Consider the following 27,759-nt stretch of genomic DNA (forward strand, 5'->3'; position numbering starts at 1 on the left):
TGGCTTAAGGAGGGAATAACATTTCCTACAGGAAAATAGGGGGAGAAGGGACAAGAGAGCAGGGATGATAGAGAGAGGGCAGATTGGAAAGGGGTAATCAGAAACAAATACTTCTGAGGAGGGACAGGGTCAAAAGAAAGAATAGAATAAATGGGAGGACAGGATAGGATTAAGGGAAATAGAGTTAGTTTTTCACAACATGTCTACTGTGGAAGTGTTTTGCATAACTGCACATGTATAACCTATATTGGGTTGCTTTCCTTTTCAATGAGAGTGGGTGGGGAGGGAGGAAGGGAGAAAATTTGGAAACCAAAGTTTTAAAAAGAAATGTTAAAAAGTTGTTTTCACATGGGCAGCTAGGTGGCGCAGTGGATAGAACACTGGCCCTGGATTCAGGAGGACCTGAGTTCAAATCTGACCTCAGACACATAACATTTACTAGCTGTATGACCCTGGGCAAGTCACTTAACCCCCATTGCCCAACCAAAAATTAAAAAAAAATTGTTTTCACATGCAACTGGGAAATAAGATATACAGGCAATGGGGTATAGAAATCCATTCTGCCCTACAGGAAAATAGAAGGGGCAGGGGATAAGAGAAGGGGATGGGGGTGATAGAAGGGAGGTTAGATTTGGGGGAAAGGGTATTCAGAGTGCACGCTGGGTTGGGAGAAGCAAGAGACAGAGAGAAATTTTGGAACTCAAAATCTTGTGGAAGTGAATGTTGGAAACTAAAAACAAATAAATTAATAATAATAATAATAATAAAAGACATTCTATCTCTCAGCTCCAGACATTCCCTCTGTCTGTCCCCCAGTCCTGGACTGCTTTCCATCCTTCTTTCTGTCTACTGACCACCCTGGCTTCTTTTAAGTTCCAAATAAGATTTCACCTTCCCCAACTCCTCTTTATTTTAGTGCCTTTTTTGTTAAATATTTTCTATTTTTTCTTGTATATAGTCTGCTTTGTATTTATATTTTGCAAGTTGTCTCCTCTGTTAGAAGGCAAGCTTCTTGAGGGCAGAGGCTGTCTTTTGTCTCCTTTTGTATTCACAGAACTTAACACAATGCTTGACACATAGTAGACTCTTAGTACATGCTTATTTATTAATTGATTTTCTAGATCCAAAGCCTCCCACCCTCTGCCAAAAAGGGATGAAGTTTCATTTTTCTCATCTCTTCTTTGGGGCCATGCTTAATTATGATTACACAGTGTTCCAAGTTAATTTTTTTACAGGCATGTCAAATTTTAGTTTGCCAAACATAATTCTTTCTGATTCTTTCTTCTGTGGTTTGTTGTATTGATCTACTTTCATATTTTTTAATCAGTACCAAACAGTTTTGATGATTACTTTTTTTCCAGTGTAATTTGAGTCCTGGAAGTTTTTCTATTCTGTCTTCATTTTTTTTTTTTAAATTTCCCTTGAGATTTTAGAGGGTTTTTTTTTTTACCCCCTCCAAATGAATTCTGTCATAATTTTACCTGGTTCTGTAAATTATTCCCTTGGTAGTCAAATGATATAATACTGTCTGTAAATTAATTTAGGAAGTGTCATTATTTTTATTAGTCTGATCAACTCAATCAAGATAAAAAACTATCCCTCCAATTATTTAAGCTCTTCTTCATTTCTTTATATAGTAGTTACTCATAACTACTGAAGTCTTGACTGTGACTTGCTAGATTGGATCCCAGATATAATGTGAATTTTGTGGTTATTTTGAATGGGACTTCCCTTTTTAATGATCTCCTCCTGGATTCTCTTCTTGGTACCTAGAAATACTGTTGATTTTTGTGGGTTCATTTTTTGTGCTGCTATTTTACAGAAGTTACTAATTTTCTAAGTGAATTTCTATGCTGATTCTTTATGATTTTCTATATAAACCGTCATAAACTCAACAAATAGAGATCACTTTGGTTTCTCTTTACCTGTATTTATTCCTTTAATTTTTCTCTTGTTATCTCTATTACTAGCATTCTCAAACTATGTCACATAACATTGAGGAAAGGAGACTCTCTTTCCTTCTATATTTAATGAGAAATAAAACAATAAACATTATATAAAAAGAGTTGGATAAACAATTTTCTTTCTCAATTTTGAAGAATGATTTGTGTAGCATAGGCATTAATTGATCTTTAAATGTTTGATTGAATTCACTACAAATCTGTCTAGACTAGTAGAGTTTTTATATAGTTAATTATCTATTTATTTATTTGTTCATTCTCTTTTTTTGTTTGATGATTAATTAATTAATTAATTAACTTATTGATTGAGTGTAGTTTCTAGTGAGACCAATTCCATTTTCTTGAGATTGGATTAGCATCTTTGTTTTGGATACTTTGTCAATTTGGATATTTTATGTTTTTGTAGATAAACTTCCATTTCTTTTAAATTCTATTTTGGTGACATAAAATTGTGTAGGGTAGGTTCTGACAATTCTTTTTTAAGTGTATGCCTTTTAAAAAAAATGGGTTGATTAATGGGTTCTTTATGTGTCCACATCAATCATTTTAGAAAGCTCATCTCTCCCTCCTCCCTTCCCTCCTTCCCTCCTCACATTGTGTCGGTGTCTTCAGAATTTCATCTTCTAAAGCGTTCTTCCTCTCTTTGGTTGATAGCCCTTGTCAAAGTATAGGCTATGAGATACTCCCTACTATGGTAGTGCTACTAAGAATTACAGTTAATTATACTGCTTCCAAGAGTTCCCCCTCACAACATATCTTTGACCAGGCAGTGTCCAGGGAGAGAATAGCCACAGAGAGAAGCAGTTAGAGCCAAAGAATAAAGACTGAAGAATGTGGGCATCTCCTCTGGCAAAAGGGAGAGGGGATCTGGTACAAATCTACTGTCAAAAGCTGTTGTTATTGTTGTTCAGCCTTTGTTCTTAAAGAGGACCAATAACATTAGGAGGGTGATGTCTTGACTTACAAATGAATTGGATTTAAGCGAGGCAGGGCTGGGCAAAGTGCAGTCAAAAGCTATGTTTGATTTGGAGTTCTGCACCTGAAGGTTATTAGTGAAATGGGGCATGGCACTCCAAAAGAAGACCATCTCAGAGTAGTTTCTACTAAATGAAGGGAGGAAGGTTGATGTTGCAGGAAAACATCCCATCAACCTAGTAAATGGGAAGTCATTTAGTCTGAGTAGACTTGGGGATGCTCAACATGTTTGACCCAACAGGAGTCATATTTAATATCCAAAAGACCAGATAGCATCAGTACTGTTTGGATTGGATTCTGGGTTTCTTCTCTAAACCTTGTATCACAGAGTTTCTCTTCTGTGTGCACTCTAAAGAACACTGAGGTTTGTTTTCTGAATGAAACCTTTGCTGTACTCATCACAGTTACAGCTTCCACATTGATAATATCACATTTATAGAGTCTCCTATATGGACCACTTCCCCTTCCCCCCTTCTTTCCATCCCCGTCCCATTCCTTTTGAACAAATCTTGGGTACTGGACTGGGTTTCACTCCTTTTCTTTCTCCCTCTTTTCCTTCTTCTCCTTCACCAGAGGGTAAATCTCCCACATCTCCCAAGGCCTCCATTAGAGTTTTGATACAAGCCACCTGGAGAAATATAGGAACTAATGTCTACCTCACTGCTGGTATGGCAGTCTAGGGAGCCCTTCTCAAAAGCGTGAGAAACAGCCTTCAGCACAAGAGCACTTCATTCTTAGTTATTTATTTTTATTTAAATTTTTATAAATAATTTATTATGCACTTAACTCTAAATAACAAAAAACAAATAAGCATACATTTACAAGTATTTACATTTTAAAATAAATTTCTTTGTAAGATGTCCTTAACAGCTTTTTAGTTACTCACTCTGAGTCACATCATCTCTCAAAGTCTCCATTTCTTTATTTATACGCACATTTTCCCTTTCATATAATACTGGTCAGTATTTCTACTCTTCTTCTACCTCTGCTTTCTTTATATTGCATCACTTGCCTTTCACAATTTCCTTCTGTTTCTCATTTTAAAAAATAATTTTAATGATTATCAGATTCTTTTATGGTGAAACACCATATTTTATTCAGTCACTGACCAACTGTCAGATATTTAAGATGTTTCTAGTTCTTTGAAACTGTAATTAATTCAATTACCTATATGTTTGAACATAGCATGTTGGTTTTTTTCTTTGTGATGACTCTCTTTGGGTATATTCCCAGTAATGGATTCTGGGATTGGTCAGACAATAATAGTATTTTTTAAATTCATTGTGCCAGATTGACTTCCATGAAGATCCTACCAATGTTTAATTCCACTGGAAATGTATTTTTGTACTACAGCCCTGTCAACACTGAGCTTTCTCAGTTTTAGTTATTTTTACTAATTTGATGTGTGTGAAGTAGTACTTAAGAATTGTTTTAATTTACATTTGATCACAGTACAGGTTGAAAGTTATTATTATTTTTTTCTGCCAAGCTTGTGTTTATGCTCTACATATTCTTCTTTGAAAACTGCCTGTTGACCATGTGTTTACTGGTGACTGGGTATTGCCTGGAATATTTGTTCCTTCTACATTTTACTCACTGTGTTTTGATCTGTTGTATTTGCTGCAGAGACACTACTTAATTTACCATTTTCTTTTTCTCTTGATTTTATTTTTTCAGTGTTTTATAATTTTGAAGCATTTGATGTAACCAAATCCTTTTACCTTTCCTCTAATGATGTATATTCCACTTGCTTAAGAATTTAAAAAAAATACATGTGCCTTTTACCACTGAGATAAATACAGCATTTCCCTTTCTTCTAACTCCTATAGTTCATTTTCTTATGCTCAGTTCCAATTTCTAGTTAGAATGTATTATGTGATATGAAATGAGAAGGCATGCTGAAGGGATGGATTGAGTCCTAGACTCAGAGTTAATATGACCTGGTTTCTATTTTACCATAGACACTCAATAACTGAAGGATGATCAATAAATTGTTTCTCCTCTCTGAGGGTCAGCTGATATCTATGAAATGGAGTTGATAATAAGAGCTCACCTCAGAGGATCATTATGAGGACCACATGAGATGATGTTTGGAAAAGTGCTTTGCAAGCCTTAAGGCATAAAAATGTTTTATATAATTATTATAATCCAAATTTAATTTTTGTCTCCTTGCTAATCCTTTTCCCCAACAAATGCTTATCAAGTAGGGAATCCTTTCCCCAGTTTTTTTGTGATCTATAGGTTTATCAAACAATAACATTTTATTTGTTATGTTATTCTATTTCGAGGATTCTGCTCTTTTCTCCCCACTTTTTTTCATATATTTTCACAAGATAATTTTGATGAGAACTACTTTATGATGAGTTGTAAAATCTGGAAGGATAAGTTCACCTTCATTCACTTTGCTGCTGCCAAAAAAAAATATTATCATTTGCTATTTCTTATCCATTTTCTTGTTAATGTGACATTTTTGTTTATAAACAATTTATAACGAACTTTACTAAAAACCACCACATAACCATATAGACCTGCATTTATAATTATTTACACCTAAAATGAATTCCAGCATACAATAGGTCTATAACAGCTTAATATTTGTTTCTTCTCCATTTTGCTTTTTTGTTCTCTTATTCATCAGTGTATTTGTGTTATCACTGCCCTGTCATCTAGTCATAGTCAGTGGGTATATTGCTTTTCCTGTTCTACTTATATTGCTTCATATTCCTTCATGTGAATCTTCATAAATCTTTATAGTCCTCATATTTATCATGTTTAATGGCAAAATGCCATTCTATTCCATTGATATATAATATATTTAGTCATTCACCAACTGCTGCCCAATGATATGTTGAATTTTCTTCCTCATATTGAAGTATCCTTGTATCTTTTGTATAAATCCTATTTGGACATGAAAAACTATTTTCCAAATGTGTTATATTTAATTTTTTAATATTTTGCTTAGTATTTTGAATCAGATTCATTAATGAGATAGACCCATAATTGTCTTTTTTAGTGATGTCTTTGTCAGGTTTTAGAATAAAGATTGCTGGACTTCTGCTTCTGGGAGCCAAGTTGATGGAGTAAAAGGGTAGTTGTTCTCACCCTCCTCTATCAACCTCTGAAAACCCAGAAAATATCACCCCAGGAAAAAAAAAACCCTGGAACAGCTGAACCAGAAGAAAGATGGGGAACAGAAATGCAGCAGCCAAGCAACCAGTTCTCCCAGTGCTTCAGCAAAAATAAGGGAAGCAGCACTACAAAGGTCCCCAGACAGATAAGTGTCCTGCAGCATTCATCTGAAAGGAGCTGAAGAAAGCAAACTAGAGTCTTCCTAAAGTCCCAGCCTTGCTCATTCCAATCCAACACCAGGTAAGCTGTCAGAACCCTACAGCCTCCAACTGTCAAACAGAAGGAGATCCTGAAGCCCAGGTGGTAGAGCAGGCAAACACCAACACCTGGACCACCCAGTGCCTCAGTGAGGGCAGGGGAACTGGTGGAAACCAGCTCAGAAAATCACCAGGTGCCTAAGTACTCTACCACAAAGGAATCTCCTGCCGCATTAGCAGAAATGAAGGAGGCAGCATTGCAAGGGGCCCCAGGTAGATAAACACCCTGCAGCACCCATCTAAAAGGAGCTGAAGAAAGCTAAAGAAAAAGAAAAGCAGGCAACCTAGAATTGCCTGAAAGTTCCAGCCTTGCTGATTCCAGCCCAACATAAGGTAAGCTGCCAAAACCCTACAGCCTCCAATTGCCAACATAAGAGGCCCCAGCACACAAAGCCAGTGACCAAGACCTAGGCTCCCAACACAAGAAGCTTGGGTCAGTGCCCTCTGTTCCCCATCAGGAGAGCTCAATCTCTTTAAAGGCCAGGGAATAAAGAAACCATGAGTAAAAAGAAACATACCCTAGATTCATATTATGAGAAGAGTGAAGATCAAGACAGAAATTCTGAAGAGGACAACATTGTCAACAAACCCACATCTGCAACATCAAAAGGGAATATGAACTGGTCTGAAGCCCAAAAAGCCTTCTTAGAAGAGCTCAAGAAGGATTTTAAAAGTCTAATGAGAGAGGTAGAAGAGTCCTTAAAAAATACAATTGGCCAATTGGAAAAAAAGTACACTGAAGAAAACAAGTCCCTAAAAAACACAATTGGCAAACTGGGAAAAAAGTACACTGAAGAAAACAAATCCCTTAAAAATACAATTGGCCAATTGGAGAAGGAAGTACAAAAACTAACAGAAGAAAACAATCTGTTAGAAACTAGAATTGGACAAAGGAAAACTAATGACTCTATGAGAGAGCAAGAATCAGTCAAACGGAAACAAAAAAAATGAAAAAATAGATGAAAATATAAAATACCTCATTGGTAAAAACAACCAATCTGGGAAATAGATCCAGGAGAGACAATTTAAAAATCACTGGACTACCTGAAAATCATGATGAAAAAAAGAGCCTGGACAGTATCTTTCAGGAAATCATAAAGGAAAACTGCCTTGAAGTCCTAGAACCAGAAAGGAAAATAACCATAGAAAGAATTCACCGATCACCACCTGAAACAGATCTGAAATTGACAATGCCAAGGAATGTAATAGCAAAATTCCAAAATTACCAGATGAAAGAGAAGGTGCTACAAGCAGCCAGAAAGCAACAATTTGAATATCATGGAACCACGGTCAGAATTACACAGGACCTTGCAGCTTCTACATGGAACATGATATTCCATAAGGCAAAGGAACTTGGATTGCAGCGAAGGATCAACTATCCTGCAAAAATGAGCATGATTTTTCAAGGGAGGAGATGGATATTCAACAAAATACGGGACTTCCAAACCTTCCTGATAAAAAGACCAGGACTCAACAAAAAGTTTGATCTTTAAATACAAGATTTAAGAAAGGCATAAAAAGGTAAATGGGACAGAAAGATACAAAATGTTGTTAATAAGGGAGAACTGTTTACATTCCTACGAGGGAAGATGACACTTGTAAGTCTTGAGGACTGTATTGTTATTATGCGAGGTTAAAGGAATATACATAAAGGGGGTAGATATTAGTTGACTTTGATGTAATGATAAAAAAAAATCTAATCAAGTGGGTTAAATGGATCCAAGTAAGTGGATTAGTCTGATCTTAGAAAATGTACTGAGAAAGGAGGAGGCAGACAAGGGTAAATTACATTATAGGAAAAGACAGAAAATCCTATTACATCAGAGGAAAGGAAGGGAGGGGGGTGAACATTGTTTGAACCTTACTCTCATCAGATTTGGCTCAAGAAGGAAATAACATCTTCAGTTCAGTATAGAAATCTAACTTGCCCTACAGTCAGTAGGAGGGAAAAGGGGAAAGAAAAGAGAAGGGGGAGAGAAGGGAGGGAAGAAGCAATAAGGGCAAAGGGGAAGAAAAGGAAAGGGATAATAGAAGGGAGGAGAGACTACAGGAGGTAGTGGTCAAAAGCAAAGCACTAGTGAGGGGGGGAAAGGAGAAAGGAGAAAGAAAAGCATAAATGGGGGGAAAAGGATGGAAAAAAAGACACAGACAGTAATCATAGCTGTGAATCAAACTATGGAAGTTGAATCACTATCTTTTTTTTTCTCTTCTGTTGAGTTTTGTTTCCTTTTTCTGATGGTTCCTCCTATTGGTTTTAATTTTTCCTTACAACTTCACTAATGTGAAAATATGTTTAATAGGAATGTAAATGTATAGCCTATATCAGATTGTGCGCCGTCTTGGGGAGGGTGTTGGGGAGGAAGGGGGAGAAAAATTTAAAACTCAAAAGCATGTGGAAGCGATTGTTGATAAATCAAAATAAATTAATAAAATAAATTTAAAAAATAAAAAAAAGAATTAGAAACTGAGAGGGTGCTCATCAATTGGGGAACGGCTGAACAAGCTATGGCATATGATTGTAATAGAATACTACTGTTGTATGAGAAATGATGAGCAGGCTGATTTCAGAAAAACCTGGAAAGACTTATATGATCTGATGCAAAATGAAGTGAGCAGAGCAAGGAGAACATTGTACACAGTAACAGCAATACTGTACGATGATCAACTGTGAATGACTTAGCTATTCTTAGCAATACAATGATCCAAGACACTTCCAAAGGGCTCATGATGAAAAATGCTATCCACCTCCACTGAAAGAACTGATGGAGTCTGAATGCAGATCAAAGCATACTATTTTTCACTTTCTGTACTTTTTTTTTCGTTTGGTTCTGTGTCTTCTTTCACAAAATGACTAATATGGTAATATGCTTTACATGACTGTATATGTATAATTTATATCGAATCGCTTACTATCTGGGGGGGTGAGGAAAGGAGGGGGAAATTTGGAACTCAAAATTGTAAAAAAAAATGTTAAAATTGTCTTTACATGTAATTGGAGAAAAATAAAATATTATCTAAAAAAAAGAATAGATTGTCTTTATCTAATACCAAGACTTGGGATATATTCTATCTTTCCCTATATTTAGAAAGAGTTTATGTTATAAAGTATTCTTATTATATACACATATAATATTTATAATATCTCTATATTTACAAAGTCATTACTCTGGTTATTGTTTTGAAAGTTTAAACAAAATCACTGATAAACATATTTGGATCAGGCATATCTTTGGGGATTGGATATTTATTTTGGATGGTGGAAGGGAGAGTGAAGAAAAACTCAAAATAATTCACTGATGACCTTGCTTTTGTTCTTTTGAAACTGACTCATTTAAGTCTTTATTTCTTACAGTCAGAGTAGGTAGTTTATTGAGAGGCCATGACAAAAGTACAATTTATAGTGGACCCAGTCAGAATAGATGCATGATTTTCTCCATCCTCTTTCACCAGCATTGTGTGTGTGTGTGTGTGTGTGTGTGTGTGTGTGTGTGTGTGTATGGCAGTGGGGGGGGCCCACATGTGTAGTGAGGATCTGCGTGTGGTGGGGAGGTGGTCTTGATAAAGCTTGAAGGGAGACAAAATAAACACCTCTAACCTTTTCTTCCCCCATTTGTTCCTTAAATGTTGTTTGTCTAGGGGATATGATCAGGTTCTAGCTAATTTTGATTGCTTTGTCATTTTTGGGGTAGGGAGGAGACGTAAGATCTTCATATGGGGCTTGATCCCTTCTCTACCTAATTCAGTTGTCGTTGCTTTTCAGTAGTGTCTGATTCTTCATGACCCCATTTGGGGCTTTCTTGGTAAAGATATTGGAATAGTTTGTCATTTCCCTCCCCAATTCATTTTACAGTTGAGGAAACTGAGGCAAACAGAGTGAAGTGACTTGCTTAGGATCATATAGCTAGTAAGTGTCTGAGGCCAGATTTGAACTCAGGAAGATGAGTCTTCCTGACTCTAGATGTGACATGCTATCTACTGTACCACCAGTTCCACAATGAACATACATAGATAACAGTAATTTATACAAATCATAGCAAAACAGAAATCAGAGAAGGCATATATAACAGAATACATGTATACACACATACACACACATATACACATACACATATGTATACACATACATATATGCACATATACACGTGTGTGCATATACATGCACATACACATACATATACATAAACATATACATACATACATACATACATACATACATACATACATATGTATGTATGTATGTCAGACAACACGAGTGAAGGAGTTCTCCCATTGGGAGTGAAATAACCCAACTCAACCAAGGAAGAAAAGTCCTAGATCTCTCACAAAGGAAAACTCCCTGAGGTCTCCAAAGTGACAAGTTGGGTAAATACTCCATCATCTCCAAGTCTTGGTTTTCTTATTTTTCAAATGAAGGAGTTGGACTACATCAGAGATTCTTAACCTTGCTTGTGTCATGGACTCCTAGGGCAAGCTAGTGAAGCATATAGATTCCTCAGAATAATGTTTTTAAATACATAAAACGAAATGCATAGGATTACAAAGACATTATTGAAATACAGTTCTAGACATACACATGTATATATAAGTATACACATGCACATATTTACATTCCCAGAACTACACTGCTTTCAGATTTCTTTGTGTCTTTATCATTCCCTCTATCACCATATAACTCATCTTTGGGAAATATCATTACCTTGTAAGACTGAATCTGCCTTGGGCAGCTAGGTGGCACGGTGGACAGAGCACCTGCTCAGGAAGACCTGAGTTTAAATCTGGCCTCAGACCAAACACTTGACACTTACTAGTTGTGTGACCCTGGACAAGTCACTTAGCCTCACTTGCCTAAAAAACAAACAAACAAAAAAAGATAGAATCTGCCTTAATCTCAGCTCTCACTAGCATCTTCTGCCCCTTTGATTGGACTCTCTGGATGGCATGTCCCTTAGAGCCTCTATTTAAGGAGGGAGCTTAGCCCACATATTCCCCCCATTCCTTACCAGCTACACTGCTTTTGGACTTCTTTGGAATTCTTCACCTTTGCTCTTTCCCTCTACCACTTTCTTTTCCCCTCCCCCCTTTTATATTCCTTTTGTATGTTATCTTCCCCCATTAGATTGTAAGCTTCTTGAGGGGAGAGATTGTCTTTGTTTTTGTTTGTGTAGTACCAGGCACATAGAAGGCACTTAATAAATGTTTCCTGAATGACTGATTGACAGATATACATATACCTACAAACATGGACTACAGGTACCTGGACTAACTACATGATTCTTGAGTTCTCTTGCAGCTCAGAGACTATGACCTGATGTGTTTGAAAATAGTCATTCATTTTGCCCAAAGTTTCTTAGCACATATTTGTGTGTGTTGTTGTTCAGTCAATTTTTTTCAGCCGTGTTTGACTCTTTGTGCCCCCATGTGGGGCTTTCTTGGCAGAGATACAGAAGTGGTTTGCCATTTCCTTCTCCAGCTTATTTGATAGATGAGGAACTGAGGCAAACAGGGTTAAGTGACTTGCCCAGGGTCACACAACTAGGAAGTGTCTGAGGCCAGATTTGAATTCAGGTCTTCCTCATTCCAGGCCCTGCACTTTAACCACTGCACCACCTAGCTGTCCCATATTTGTATATAACTTTCTATAATTATATTCTTAATTACTTTTGTTATTATCTCTTGCCTTTTATTTTAATGTTAATGACTTGTGCTTTCTCTTTCCCCTTTTAAAACTTGTTAGTGATATATCAATTTTATTGGTCTTAAGAGAACCAACTCTTGGATTTATTTATTAATTTTCTTATTCAACCTTTATATTTCTGCATTTTGTCTTTTTTTTTTCCAACTTTCCTTGGGACTATGACTCTATGCCTTTTCTACTGTCTTTAGATGAAAACAATCCATTTATTCTTGCCTTCTTTCTCTTTTTAATTACAAATTCAGTGCTATAAATTTGCTTCCAAGAACCACTTTTGCTCCATCCTGTATATTTTGATAAATAGTATTAATGTTATAATTATCATTTAAATATCCTGTTATAATGTTTCTATTTTCTTTTTTAACCCAATTATTGTTTGACATATTTTTAAAAAATTGTTTTAGCTTTATGCCTCTTATTCATGTTATTATTGTTATTTATCTATGGTTTTATTGCACTGTGGTCTGAAAAGGGAGTGTGTGTTCTGTTTTCAAAAATTCAGCCACAGCTCTTTTATGCCTCTCTATGTAATAAATTTTATGAGTGCTGTGTGAATATAGAACAGGATCTGGCACATAGTAGGGGCATAACAAATGTTTATTGACTGCTTAACGAAATGTAGCTTCTTCCAGTTTTTACTTTTCACATTATTATTGCTCATCTTACCAAATGTGTAGTTCAGATCTGTGAGTTTTTTGCTTTTAACATTTTAAATTTAGAGTTATCACATTATGATAATAAAACATTGAAGTTTCCTGCTACTATTGTCAGGTCATCTATTTCTTCTTGTAAAGCTACTAACCTATCTTGTATGTATTTAACTATCTTCTAATTTTGTTCCATTCCAGTTTGATACATATAAAATATATGTTGGCAATTAGTAAGCATTTAAGTATTTGTTGATTTGACTTGGTGTGCAAGGATTATTTAAAGGTACTTTAGCATTAGGCTACTTATCAGAATTCTGATTGGAATTCAGCTCTATCTAAAAGCAATACTATCATCCCTACTTTTTTCCCTTTTTAGTAGAGTTGCATGGCATATTTTAGACTAGTCTTTTAATTTTAATCTGTGTATTTTTGCATTAAGGTATGTTTCCTGTAAGCAAATACTAAGTTATTTTGGTTTTTTTTAACTTATTCTATAATTCTTTCTCCTTTAATAAGGAAATTTAGAGTATTATATTACTTTAATGTGCTAGATTGAATTTGTCTCTTGTAATTTAATTATTTTTATTTTGCCTAAGTGAAATTTAGTGGAATTTCTTTTATTTTTGATAACTTTTTTCATTGCTAAAATGATCGGTAAACTCAGGTAGTTTTTTACTTTTAAATTAGTCACCATGTGACCCTATGCAAGTCACTTATTGAATACTTGCCTCAGTTTCCTCACCTATAAAATAGGGATGGTAGTAGCACCTACCTTTCAGAGTTGTGAAGATCAAATGAGATAATAATTGTAAAGAGCTTAGCACAATGCCTGGCACATAGTAGGAGGTTAATCAATTTTTGTTTCTTTTCTCCCTCTGTGTAATTTCCCTTGGATTGGCCCTCTTTGATTAAAAATAAGAATTTTGATTTCAGTATTGTCAACTCCTCCCTAACCTTTCCCTGTCCCATGTTAATTGTGATTGTTATTTATTGTTTTATGTACACACACACACACACACACACACACACACACACACACACACACACGTTCTTGTTGTTGAGTCATTTAGTCAGTCATATCCAGCACTTTGTTACCTCATGGACCACAGTACACCAGACCCTTCTATCCTCCACTATTTCTCAAAGTCTATCTAAGCTCATGTTTATTGCTTCCATGACATTCTCTATTCACTATCTACCGTTCCCTTCTCCTTTTGCCTTCAACCTTTCTCAACATCAGAATCTTTTCCAATGAGTCCTGTCTTCTCATTATATGGGCAAAGTATTGAAGCTTCAGCTTTAGTATTTGACCTTCCAAAGAGAATTCTGAATGTTCTTCTTTATGTATTCACTGATTCAATTTCCATAATGTCCAAGGGACTCTCAAAAGTCTTTTCCAGCACCCCCATTTGAAAGCATCAATTCTGTGATGCTTAGTTTTCCTTATAGTCCAACTCTCCCAGCCATACATTGGAAAAACTATAACTTTGACTATATGTGTCTTTGTTGGCAAAGTGATGATGTCTCTGCTTTTTATTATGCTGTTCAGATTTGCCATAACTTTCTTTCCAAGGAGCAAGTGCTTTTAGTTTCATGGCTTCAATTACTGTCTGTAGAGACCTTTGAGCCCAAGAATATATAAAATCTGACACTGCTTCCATATTTTCTCCCTTCATTTGCCAATAAGTTATGGGACCAGTTGCCATGATCTTAGTTTTTGTTTTTGTTTTTGTTAAGCTGTAAGCCAACTTTTACGTTCTCTTCCTTCACCCCCATTAATAGCTTCTTAATCTTCTTAATTCTTCACTTTCTGCCATCAGAGCAGTATTGTCTGCATATCAGAGATTGTTAATATTTTTCTTGGCAACCTTAATTCTAGCTTTTGATTAATTGAGCCTAGCATTTAGCATAATGTATTCTGTGTATAAGTTAAATAAATAAAGTGATAATATACAGCCTTGTTTTATTCCTTTTCCAATCTTAAGCCAATTAGTTGTTCCTTGTTTGGCCCTTATATACATTCTTCAGGAGACAAATAAGATGATCTAGTCCTCTCATCTTTTTGAAGACTTGCCACATTTTGTTGTGATCCACACAGTCAAAAGATTTAGTGTAGTCAATGAAGCAGAAGTAGATGTTTTTCTGGAACTCTCTTGCTTTCTCCATAATCCAATGACTGTTGGCAATTTGGTCTCTAGTTCCTTTGCCTTTTCAAAAACCATCCTGCTCTTCTGGTAATTCTCTGTTCACATATTGCTGAAGGCTAGCTTGTAAAATCTTAAGCATAACCTTACAGGCGTGTGAAATGTGGGCAATTGTTCAGCAATTTCAACATCTTTAGCATTGCCCTTCTTTAGGATCAGGGCATAAACTGATCTTTTCCAATCTAATGATCACTGCTGAATTTTCCAAATTTGCTGTCATAATGAGTGCAGCACTTTAACAACATCATCTTTCAAGATTTTAAATAGTACAAATGGAATTCCATCACCTTCATTAGCCTTATTGTTAGCAATACTTCCTAAGGCCCACTTGAATTAATTTTCTAGGATGAAGCCATACTGTCATGGTTACTGGTGATAGAAAGGCCTTTCTTGTATAATTCTTCTGTGTATTCTTGCAACTCACTCTTAACCTCTTGTGTTTCTATCAAGGCCCTACCATTTTCATTTTTTATTATGCCCATTTTGTTTGTATGAAATATTCCCTTCATAGTTCCAATTTTCTTAAAGAGATCTCTTGTCTTTCACATTCTTTTGTTTTCTTCTATTTCTTTGCATTGTTCATTTAAGAAAACTTTCTTGCTTTTCTCCTTGATATTCTCTGGAATTTTGCATTCCATTGGGTGTATCTTTCCCTTTCTTCTTTACCTTTTCACTTTTCTTCTTTTCCTCAGCTATTTGTAAAGCCTTATCAGACAGCCATTTTGCTTTCTTGATCTTCTTTCTTTGGATATTTTTTTTGGTTATTGTTGTTGCCTTTGACACAGTATTGTGAACCTCTGTCTATAGTTCTTCAAGCACTCTATCTACCAGATCTAATCACTTAAATCTATTAATCATCTCTACTTCATATTTATTAGGGATGCAATTTAGTTCATACCTATATGGTCTGATGGTTTCCCCTACTTTCTTCAATTTAAGTCTGAATTTTGCAATAAGAAGCTCATAGTCTGACCCACAGTCAGTCCAGGTTTTGTTGAACTGACTGTATAGAGCTTCTCTGCCTTTGTCTATAAAATATATAATCAGTCTGATTTCAGTATTGACCATCTAGTGATTTTCAGGTGTAGAGTCAGCTTTTGGGCTGTTGAAAAAGAATGTTTGTGAGTTATCTTGGGGGAGGGGCACCTCTAACAGTCTCTGCCCGCTTCATTTTGTACTCCAAGGTCAAACTTACCTGTTATTCCAGTTATCTTTTGACTTGCTACTTAATCATTCCAATTCCCTATGATGAACATGATTTTTTTTGGTGTTATTTCTAGTAGATGTTGTAGATCTTCATAGAACTGATCAACTTTGGACTTTTTGGAGTCAGTGGTTGGACCATAGACTTGTATTACTGTGATATTAAATGGTTTGCCATGCATTTGAACAGATATCATTCTGTCATTTTTTAGATTATACCCCAGTAATGTTTGTATTACCTTTTTATTGACTATGAAGGCTACTCCATTTTTTCTAAAGGATTCTTGCCCACAGTAATATATGGAATGATCACCTGAATTAAATTTCCATTCATTTGAGTTCACTGACACCCAAGAAGTCAATGTTGAATCTTTCCATCTCCTGTTTGACCACATCCAGCTCATGTTGGTTCATAGATCTTACAATCTAGGTTCCTATGCAATATTGATCTTTATAGCATCTGACTTTCTTTTTGTCACCAGCTGTACCTATAGCTGAGCTTCCTTTCAGCTCAGGCCTAGCCACTTTATTCTTTTTGCAACTACTTTTAGTTGTCCTTCATTCTTTCCCAGTAACATGCTGAACACCTTCAGACCTGAGGGGCTTACCTTCTGATGTCATATCTTTTATCATCTTAATACTGTCCATGGGGTTTTCTTGGCAGATATTGGAGTGGTTTGCCATTTCCTTCTCAGTGGATCACCTTTTGTCAGAACTCTCCACTATGAACTGTCCATCTTAGGTAACCCTGAATGGATAGCTCATAGTTTCATTGAGTTATGCAAGCCCCTCTGCCATGACAAGGCAGTAATCCAGGAGGGGAGTATAAATCTTTACAAATCTCAATTTACTTGACTCTCTTCTTTTATCCCTCATGATTAATGCATGACTTTATCCTAAACCATGTGCAATTTTCTTACAAAACTTTATACATCTCCCTGGAAGATCTTTATTAAGAATAATGTAAAGCTTATATTCAGTTTTCACTAACGAAGATTCCAGCTCATGTAGAGCACAGTAAAGAAGTCACAGAGAGTCACATGAAGCTCAGAGGAGTTGGGGGACTTTTTGGAAGATCGTGTACCTTACGAGTGTCAAAGCCAAGATACAAAGTCAGATTTCTGGACTTTGAGCCCAACACTCTAGTCACTGTGGCACTGACCCTCTCTAGGCTCATAGTGGTCTACTAGTTTAGTTTGTCCTACTCATCGGAATTTTCTCCCTGACTGATTAGAGGGGATTTTTAACTTGCTAACTTTCCTCTGTTAATTGCTTGTTATTCTATATTTTTTTAATGTTTTTCTTCTTTCCTAAAATAAAATGTACAAACCTTCAGGATGCATAAAAACATACAAATTCAATTCTACATTTTGAAAATTTATGTACACATATATATTTATGTATTATATATGTGGGTAGATAGATAAAGACTAAACCTGTGATTTCATTCATATAGAAAATTTAGCAATGAGGAAATTACTTCTATTAATGCAGTTGGCACCTTTTCTGTAACTTAGTCTTAGAAATGTATCTGGGCACTAGGAGAGTAAATGACTACATGGCATCAGGTATAGTCATTGTTTCAGAGACAGAACTTGAAACTGGGTCTTCTAGGCTTTTCAGGACCAATGCTCTCTCTCACTGTTTCTCTCTCCCTCTGTCTCTGTCTCTCTCTGTCTCTGTCTCTCTCTGTCTGTGTGCTTCTCTGTCTCTGTCTCCTTTCTGTCTCTCTGTCTCTGTTTCTGACACTCACCCACTCATCCACCAACACACACACACACACACACACACACACACACACACACACACACTCACCAGAATATGGCACGGATATGTCATAGTGGATAAGAATCTGGCCTTGAGGCTAGGCAGACCTGGGTTCAGATCTTCCACACACATACACGCACCCAAGCCAAGTTATTTCCTAGCCCCTAGACAACTCTCTAGGAAGGTAAGGTGCAGAGAAGGGGCAGAGCTGCAGTGGGAGAAGGATAGTGGTAGCAGAGAGTAACCATTTGTCCAGAGGATCAAATAAAATGATGTGCAAAAAGTGTTTTGTTAACCTTAGAGTGCATAAACATACACATACATACATGTATACATGCATGCGTATATTGCCAACTTTGACTTCTTTCTCATGTGATCACTGAAAATCTGGAGAGATTTTAATTTACAATTTTTGTGGTGTAATTTTTTTTCTTGACTCTTTAAGAATTCTTTATTTGTCTTCATTAGAGCACCTGGGGAGATCCCCCCAACTCACAAAGTGGATCCCCCACATAAGACTACCCCAGGATCAAGATACTCGATGGTTCTCCATCTCTTCGAAATGTTATCTCACATGCCTCCATCAATGTTTACTTCTTCCTTTTTTAAAATGTAAATTGTTATTGATATATTTTGTTTTTGTGTCAGCTTTATTTCCCAGTATATCCCTCTTCATCCCTCCCAAGAAAACTGTATCTTATTGTAAAAAATACAAAAGAAGAGGAGGACAGTTGAGCAAAACTAATCAACATATCATTGAGTGATGTGCATTGTTCCACACTTAGGATCCCACATTTCTGCAAAGAAAGGAGAGAGGTACATTTTCATATATCTTTCTTGAGCCACACTTGCTTGTTATAATTTCACAGAATCCATTTTGTTTCCATTTGTTTCCTAACTTAAACCATGCTATTATAAATCTGTTGCCATATATAGGACCTTGCTTTGTATGGGTCTTTTATTGACTTTCTTAGCATAGTTCCAAACTGCTTTTCAGACTGGTTGGACCAAATTGCAGCACCAACATTAGTGTATTATTGTGCAGAAACAAAGGCTTTTTATACACCAAAGAAAGAAAAAAGAAAAAAAAAGAAAAATTATAGCAACACTTTTTGTGGCAGCCAAGAACTGGAAACAAAGCCCATACCAATTGGTCGGGGAATGGCTAAACAAATGGTAGTTTATCAGTATGATGAAATATTACTGTGCTCTATGAAACGAAGAACATTATAAGTACAAAAAAGCACAGGGAGACTTACATAAACTGAGGCAAAGTGAAGTAAGTGAACCAGGAAATGATTATAATGTCACAATGAGTATAATAATGTGAGTGGAAAGAATAAACACCACAAAACAATTGAAATAGAATGTTTTAAACTTATAAAGAATAAGTTTGGCTCCAAAGAAGAGGTATAAGAAAACATTTTCCCTACTCCTTTGTAGAGGTAAGGGTCCAGAGGTGTGAAACATTGCCTATAACTCAGATTTTTTTGAAATGTTGATCAATTTTATTGAAAGTTTTTTTCTCTTCTTTTAAGAAAAATTTTGTTGTTATGAGGGATGACTCTCTGGGAGTCAGTTAGGAGACGGATAAAGGGAGAATTTAGGTGATGTAAAAACAAAACAAAAAAGTCAATAAAATCCATTTTTACAAGCAAAACTATACTAGTGTGCCTGTCTTTCCATAACCTTTCTGACACTCGCTATTCATATCTTTGTCATCTTTGCCAATTTTTGAGTGTAAAATGAAACCTCAGTGTAGGTTTGGTTCCTATTTTTTTCCTAACTATTAGTGATTTGAAACAATCTTTTGTATGGTTGTTAATATTTCACAATTCTTTTGAGAATTACTTGCTCATATCTTTTGGCCACTTATTTACTGTGGAATGACTTAGATATTTGTGTTAATTTTTATATATCTTAAATATCAGACTCTTATCAGAGATATTTGATGCAAGGATTTCTTTTTCAAATCAACTTCTCCCCTTTTTATCTTACTTGCAATGATTCTCCTTAGTGAAAAAGCATTTAAATTTTATGTACTCAAAGCCACCTATTTCTTTCTTTTGTTATATCTATCACTTGTTTGCTTAAGAAAATCTCCTTGTAAGGAGTGCTATTAAAAACATATGATCAAATTCTCTTCTTTTTTATATGCATTATGACTTTTTATATTGAGGTCACACATCCATTTCGAACTTATTGTGATAGTGTTTACCTTTTCTATTTAGCCAGATAACACAATTTAAAGCAATATATAATAGAATAGTGTAGTAAGAAAAAGTAGCAATAAGACATCCCTCATAGGAACAGTGAGATTTGTGGTTGTTCTTTTAGCTTACAGAAGACAGGCTTTTGCCAATGCTTTAAAAGACATTTATTTAAGAAAAATAGGAGTCCTACAACACCTATCAATCAGACAATGGAAAGTCCCACTCTGAATTTTCTCCCACAAAGAGGTCTGGCTAGAATATTTCCTGTCCATAAGGTGATTCCTCCACACAGGTGTTAAATTCTTTGGAACACAAAGTAGAATTGTCTCTAAATAATTAGACCACTCAGGCTTAAGTTTGTCTTTTCACCTCTATTTCCCGGTCAACAATGACTGTATTTCTATCAAAGGCTTCACTCTGACTTAGGTCAGAAAATCCATGTAAATCTCTAGTTAATTTAAAATTTCTAAACTTTTTCCATTTAGCATCTATTTAGAAATTATTCTTCCAACAAACTCCCAATAGTAGTTGGGGTTCACATACTCTTAGTTTTTCAACTCCCAACCTTTTATTTTTCCTGTGATAATGAATGATAAAGGCAGAAGTACAAAACCAAGGACATTAAATCATTCATTGTATTTCCTTTCTCTAACTTCATTTCTGTCCTTTCATGCTAATATTTGGTCCTAAAATCTTTCAAGGCTTTGAGCCTGTCCTACACAATCATTCTGAAATTTGATGAGTATGTGCCTTTGAGACTTGAGTCTTGGATTTTACCATGCTGGAGTCTTTTGAATTTTTTTTCCTGATTGTAGGATGACTTCTTATTACTTGCTTTTTCTCTTCTGAGAATCCCCCTTCTCCCAAGTTTTTCTTCCTTGGCAAATTTTGACATTTATCTCAAACATCCTATGGCACAAAATTCTATTGTTTTAATATCCACATTTTCCCAGTATTTTTTGTGATTTAAGAAATTTCTGGAAAATTCTGCGAAGAATAAAAATGGTGACTATCCCAAAGAGCGGTGGAAAAATTATAAGATCACAAATCTAGAGGTATAGGGAATCTTTGAGGTCATCTCTCATTTTACAGATTGGCCAGCCTCAATTTAAAGATGAAATTCAGGAAAGTTAAGTCCTTGCCTGTGGTCATACAAATACTAAATGGCAGGGGCACCATATGCACTTAGGTCTCTGAGTCAATTCTGTTTCCGCTTTGGGGGACTTAGGAAGCCTACACAAAAGTCTCATAATAGCCAGGAGACTGAAAGCAATAGGGCTTTATTTGGGGTGCTTTATTTGAACCTAAGGAAGTGATAAGACTGATGGGTTCACCCACTACTAGGAGCACAAAGGGAAAGGCAGGGGAAACAAGGGAAAGATAAAAGCAGAGCAGCTATAGTGGTCTCCAGGCCACAGTAGGAGGAAGAAGTAGATTTAATAATGGTCCTGTTGTGAAGAGGCTGCTACTTCATTCTGCATTCCCCCAACCCCAACTTCAGCTCTCCAATTACCCCAAATAAACTTTGTTGCAAATGACTAGAGTTTCATCTTTTCTAAGTTCAGCAAGTCAGCCCTCCCCCAAGCATTGGGGCTAGGAGCCTATACCTCCTAAACTGAAGCATTAGATCAACACTGCATTCGTAAATGGACAATCTAAGAACAGTCCAACCAGAAAGACAACATTGATAATAAACCAGGACCATGAGCCTTATGGAGGCAGCTAGTCTCAGTTCATAAAGTGTTAGGCCTGGAGTCAGGAAGATCTGAGTTCAAATCTGTCCTTACTAGTTGTGTGACACTTTACCCTGTTTGCCCTAGTCCACTGGAGAAGAAAATGACAAACCACTTCAGTATCTTTGCCAAGAAAATCCCATGGCAGCATTAGCATGCTGTGAGCCATGGGGTCACAAAGAGTTGGACACAACCAAATGACTGAGCCTTATAGAAAGAGCCAATTCTCACTCAGGCACTTCTGACTAATTTTCCCTGTTCAATGTCACATACCAAGAGGTGCTAGTCTGCACAGTTGTATAGCACAATAGCTTACAGTATAGATGTTTCTAACAACAGAAGAAACCATAAAATAGGTGGAAGGGGAGAAGATACTAGGCAGAAAGAAGGGGCATATCCAAGAAAGTCAGAGCAGCATAGAGAATAAAATTCTAGACTAGAAGTAAGAAAGACCTGGGATCAAATCCTACCTCAAATATTTCCTAGCAGGGTGACCTTAAGCAAACCTCAGGATCACCCCTCCATGACTCAGTTTTCTCAACTATAACATGAGGGTAATAATAACACTTAACCCAGAAGAGTTGGCCAGAGGATCAAGTGAGATAATGTAGGCAAAGTCTTTTACCAAACTTGGAGCAATATGTAAATGCGAGGAGTTGCTGTTGTTATTGTTATTAGCATTGTCATTACAGAGATAGCCTACAAGAATGAAGGCCAGACCCAGAAAACCAGAGATGAGCAATTTCATTTCCTGCTCTTTCCCTGGCACCACACTATGTGGAGGACTTGAGAGAACTTCAGTGCATTTCCAGCAATGACCTAGATCCAAGAGTCGGCAGGTTGGATATCCTCAATGAAACTATGACCAGATTATGGGCCTCATGTAACAACAGTAATAGATGACACATGGACAGCCCAAGCCTTGCGCTGGAACAAACAAAATCTAAAGAGACCTAGAGAAAGACCTAAAGCAAGACCTTGAGCAAGACCTCAATCACATTGGGCAGATCTTCCAGGGAGGAGAGATGGAAGAAAATGGACAAGAGATATACAGTATGAAAAGATGTGCACTGATGTCAATCTGCAGTAAGGAGGAGGCACTCATACTAACATCTTTCTTTTTGCTTATATTTGTATTCCAGTGCTTAGCAACAGTTCTTGGCACACAGTAAACTCTTCATCAAATAGGTAGGTAGGTGGTGCAGCATATAGAGCTCTAGGTCTGGAGTCAGGAAGACCTGAGTTCAAAGCCACCCTCAGACACTTAGTAGCTGTCATTTAACTTTTGTTTGCCTCAGTTTCCTCACCTATAAAATGGGGATAATATCATCTACCTTGAAGAGCTGTTGGGAAGATCAAATGAGATAATAATTGTAAATCTCTAAGCATACTGCCTAGAACATAGCAAGTACTCTATAAATGTTATCTATTTATTTTTACTATTATTATTATTACTTTACACAAGCTTCATTTGCCTTAGTTTCTTCAAATATAAAATGGGGATGATAACAGGATCATCTGAACTTAAGGTTGTTGTGAGGATCACAAAAATGTGATAATGTTTCTCAAGTACTTAGCACAGTGCCTACCACCTAGTAAATGCTATATAAATACTAGTTATCATCATTATTATCAATAATAATAATATTCACAAATAGTTATTGAGTGACTAACATCAGAGATCTAATAAGATATAAAAATTATTTTTCAAATACAGGGCAAAGTTGCTTTTTTTTCTTTTTTTCTATGCCTCTAGAATGCCAATAGTGTTTGATTCTGAAGATCAATTTTCCAAATTTGTCTTGGATTATCACTTTTTTGTTCTGTGACAATCTGAGGTTTTTTCAATTTTATTGTCATTGTCCACTTATCTTTTCTTAATTATATTCTGCTTTTTGCTTTGTCCATTGATGTTTTTAACTTTTCATGTTGTTTTTCGTTTTTCTCAAGTTGTCTCTTTGTTTTTTCCCTTCTGCTGAGTTAGAAACTTTCTTAAATACACCTATGATCTGATGTATTTATTTTTATTTTTTCTCTATCATTTGTGTTACAAACAGCTCACATGATTTTTTTAAACTTCCATAATCTCTGCATTGAGTTTAGTTTTTCTTTGACTTGTTAATTATCTTTCAGATAAGCTTTGTTCCTCCTCTCCTTTCAATCAATATTTCGTCTCCTTGTTCTTTGGTATTTGAAGAGATGGGGCTGATTCTACTTAATTCAACATTTATGTAACACTAGGTATCTGCAGGGCACTCTGTTCAGTGCTAGGGATCCTAAGGCAAACATGAAGTAATAATTGCTGCCTTCAAGAAGCTTATATTCTATTAGAGAAGACAACATGGACCCACATCAGTTAATACAAAGCATATATAAAGCAATAGTATTCATTTAGAAGTTGACTCCTGAACCTTGCTTTGAAGAAAACTAGAGACTTTCTAACATAGAGGTGAGGAAAGCATATTCTGGGTTTGTGAAAGAGCTTAAGGAAAGGTATGGGGACAGAACACAGAATGTCATGGACAAGGAACAGTCAGCAGGCCAGTTTGATTGGAACAGAGAGTGCCTGAAGGAAAATAATAGGAAATAACACTGGAAAGATAGGTGGGACCAAGATTGTGAAAAGTTTTAAAAACCAAACTAACAATGACTTTGTGGTTAACATGACCCTACTCCACCATGTGCAATGGAGAAAGAAGTCACCAAGTGGAGATCTATCCTGTATTCTCCTGCTCTGTACTAGACAGGGAAAGGGGGACTTTGCCAAGTTGTGATGCTTAAAACGTGCTATCTGGTTGTATCTCTATTTCTTCCCCTGTGAGCTACTATTGCAGATGCTCTTATTAGACTCCCTCCCTTCACATACTTGCTGCTTAATCTCTGTCCAAGTCCTGGACAGCCCATAAAAGCATTGTGTAGATCCTACTCCTGAAGGGAGTTGATCAAAGGAGGTTCCCAATCAACTCAATGAGTTCATATTGAGGGATGAGAAGGAATAAGCATTTATTAAGCACCTCCTATGCACCAGACACTGTGCTAAGTGCTTTACAAGTATTATATTTTCTTGGTTCTGCTTATTTCACCCCATGTCAGTTCATACAAGTCTTTCCATGTATCTCTGAATTCCTTATATTGGTCTTTTTTTTTTTTTACATTGTAATGATATTCAATTACATGAAGGTACCATAATTTGCCCAGCTGTTTCCTAATAAATGACTCCAATTTCATGTCTAGTTCTTTGCTCTCTCAAAAAATGTTGCTCAGAATATTTTTAAATATAAGGGATCTCTCTTTTTCTTTTTAAAGCTCAAAGCAAAGGTATTTACTAACATAGCATAATAAAAATTGTGGTAACAAGACATCTTTGCTGTAAACCCAGGGCAAACCCTCCCATAAATTAACAGCATCCTTGGGAAGAGTGAACATACATCAAGTTCACAACTGGAGAAGTTCACACTACAGACTACACTGGGAGCTAACACTCCTAATGCCACAAGTCCTTGTCTCCCCTCTCCCTTGTCTTCCCACAATGTCATCACACTGCTTCTCCCAGTGCTTTTCTTTTCCAATCAATTATCAAACATTTATTAAGAAGCTACTATGTGCCAGGCATAGGAATAGGTGATGAAGATACAAAGAATGTAATGATGTAAGGAGCATACATTCAAATCTACTTCTTTTTCCCAAAGGTAGAATCTCAAACCTGAGATAAATGTTAAGAGTCAAATATTTACCTCCCCCTGATAGATTCCTGAAGCCACAGAGGGAGCAGAGGGAATAATTGGAAGGATCTTGGCTTAAACCAGACCTTCCAGAGAGGGACAAGAAGAAAGAACCCCAGGAAAGGAGTGTTGGACAAGTGTGTTGGACAAGGGAGCAGTGAGTTAACCTGTGGAACAGAAACCCTTTGCTGTATTGAATAACCTCGTCTTCCTAGCTTGTTTCCCCTGTATCTCTTCATGTGTTCCACATTCCAGCCAAGCTTGCTTGATCTTCCCTAAGCTTTGCCTCCCAATTCCTATCCCCTTGCCTTTGCACTGGCTCTGTCCTCCACACCTCATATACATTCCCTCATCACTTGGCCTCTTAGAACACCTAGCTTCCATCCTGTGAGTCTCAGTGCATGGGTCATCACTTAAAGGGACCCTTTTCTGCCCCCTTAGTTAGTGGTGCTCATACCTTTCCCAAATTATTTTTTTTAATATAAATTTATTTATTTGTAGTTTTCAACATTCATTTCCACAAGTTTTTGTTTCAAATTTTTACCCCGTGTCACCCTCCCCCCACCCTAAGATGGCATGCATTCTCAATATCCCTTCCCCTAGTCTGTCTTCTTTTCTTTCTCTCCCCCCTTCTCTTGTCCCCTTCCCCTTCTATTTTCCCATAGGGCAAGATAGACTTCTGTACCCCATTTCCTGTATTTCTTATTTCCCAATAGCATGTGAAAACTTTTTTTTTAAACCTATGTTTTTAAAACTTTAGGTTTCAAGTTTTCTCCTTCCTCCCTCCCCACCCACCCTCATTGAAAAGGCAAGCAACTCAATATAGGTTGTACATGTGCAGTTATGCAAAACACTTCCATAGTAGACATGTTGTGAAAAACTAACTCTATTTCCCTTAATCCTATTCTGCCCTCCCATTTATTCTATTCTTTCTTTTGACCATGTTCCTCCTCAGGAGTATTTACTTCTGATTACAACCTTTTTTCCAAACTGCCCTCCTCTCTATCATCCCCCTGCTCTCTTGTCCCCTTCTCCCCTATTTTCTGTAGGGTAAGACAATTTCCATACCCAATTGAATGTGTATGTTATTCCCTCCTTAAGCCAAATCCTATGAGAATAAGATTTACTCATTCCCTCTCACCTTCCCTGTTTCCCCTCCACTGTAAGAGACTTTTCTTTTCTGTTTTTTTTTGTGAGATAATTTACCCCATTCTACCTCTCCCTTTCTTCTTCTCTGAGTATAATCCTCTCATCCTTAATTTTATTCTCCAGATATGACCCCTTAATCTTCAACTCACCCTGTGCTATCTATCTATCTATCTATCTATCTATCTATCTATCTATCTATCTATACATATAATTTTTTTCCTCCAACTACCCTAATACTGACAAAGGTCTCATGAGTTATAAATATCATCTTTCCATGCAGGAATGTAAACAGTTCAATCTTAATAAGTCTCTTATGATTTCTCTTTCCTGTTTACCTCTTCATGTTCCACTTGAGTCCTGTATTTGAAAGTCAAATTTTCTATTCATCTGGTCTTTTCATCAGGAATGCTTGAAAGTCCTCTATTTCACTGAATGACCATTTTTTCCCCTGAAGGATTATACTCAGTTTTGCTGGGTAGGTGATTCTTGGTTGTAATCCTATCTCCTTTGCCCTCTGGAATATTATATTCCATGCCCTGTGGTCCTTTAATGTAGAAGCTGCTAAATCTTGTGTTATATTCCACAGTACTTGAATTGTTTCCTTCTGGCAGCTTGTAATATTTTCTCCTTGACCTGGGAACTCTGGAATTTGGCTATAATATTCCTAGGAGTTTTCCTTTGGGATCTCTTTCAGGAGAGATCTGTGGATTCTTTCAATTTCTATTTTGCCCTCTGGTTCTAATATATCAGGGCAGTTTTCCTTGATAATGATGATGTCTAGGCTCATCATGGCTTTCAGATAGTCCAATAATTTTTAAATTCTCTCTCCTGGATCTATTTTCTAGGTCAGTTGTTTTTCCAATGAGATATTTCACATTGTTTTCTAATTTTTCATTCTTTTGGATTTGTTTTACAGTGTCTTGATTTCTCATAAAGTCACTAGCTTCCAATTGCTCTATTCTAATTTTTAAGGAAGTATTTTCTTCAGTAATCTTTTGGACTTCCTTTTCCATTTGGCCAATTTTTCTTTTTAGGGCATTCTCCTCATTGGCTTTTTGGACCTCTTTTGCCATTTGGGTTAGGCTATTTTTTAAGGTGTTATTT

The sequence above is a fragment of the Phascolarctos cinereus genome, unplaced genomic scaffold, assembly GCF_003287225.1.
Source record: "Phascolarctos cinereus isolate Bilbo 61053 unplaced genomic scaffold, phaCin_HiC Scaffold_726;HRSCAF=1367, whole genome shotgun sequence".
Classification (NCBI taxonomy): Eukaryota; Metazoa; Chordata; class Mammalia; order Diprotodontia; family Phascolarctidae; genus Phascolarctos; species Phascolarctos cinereus.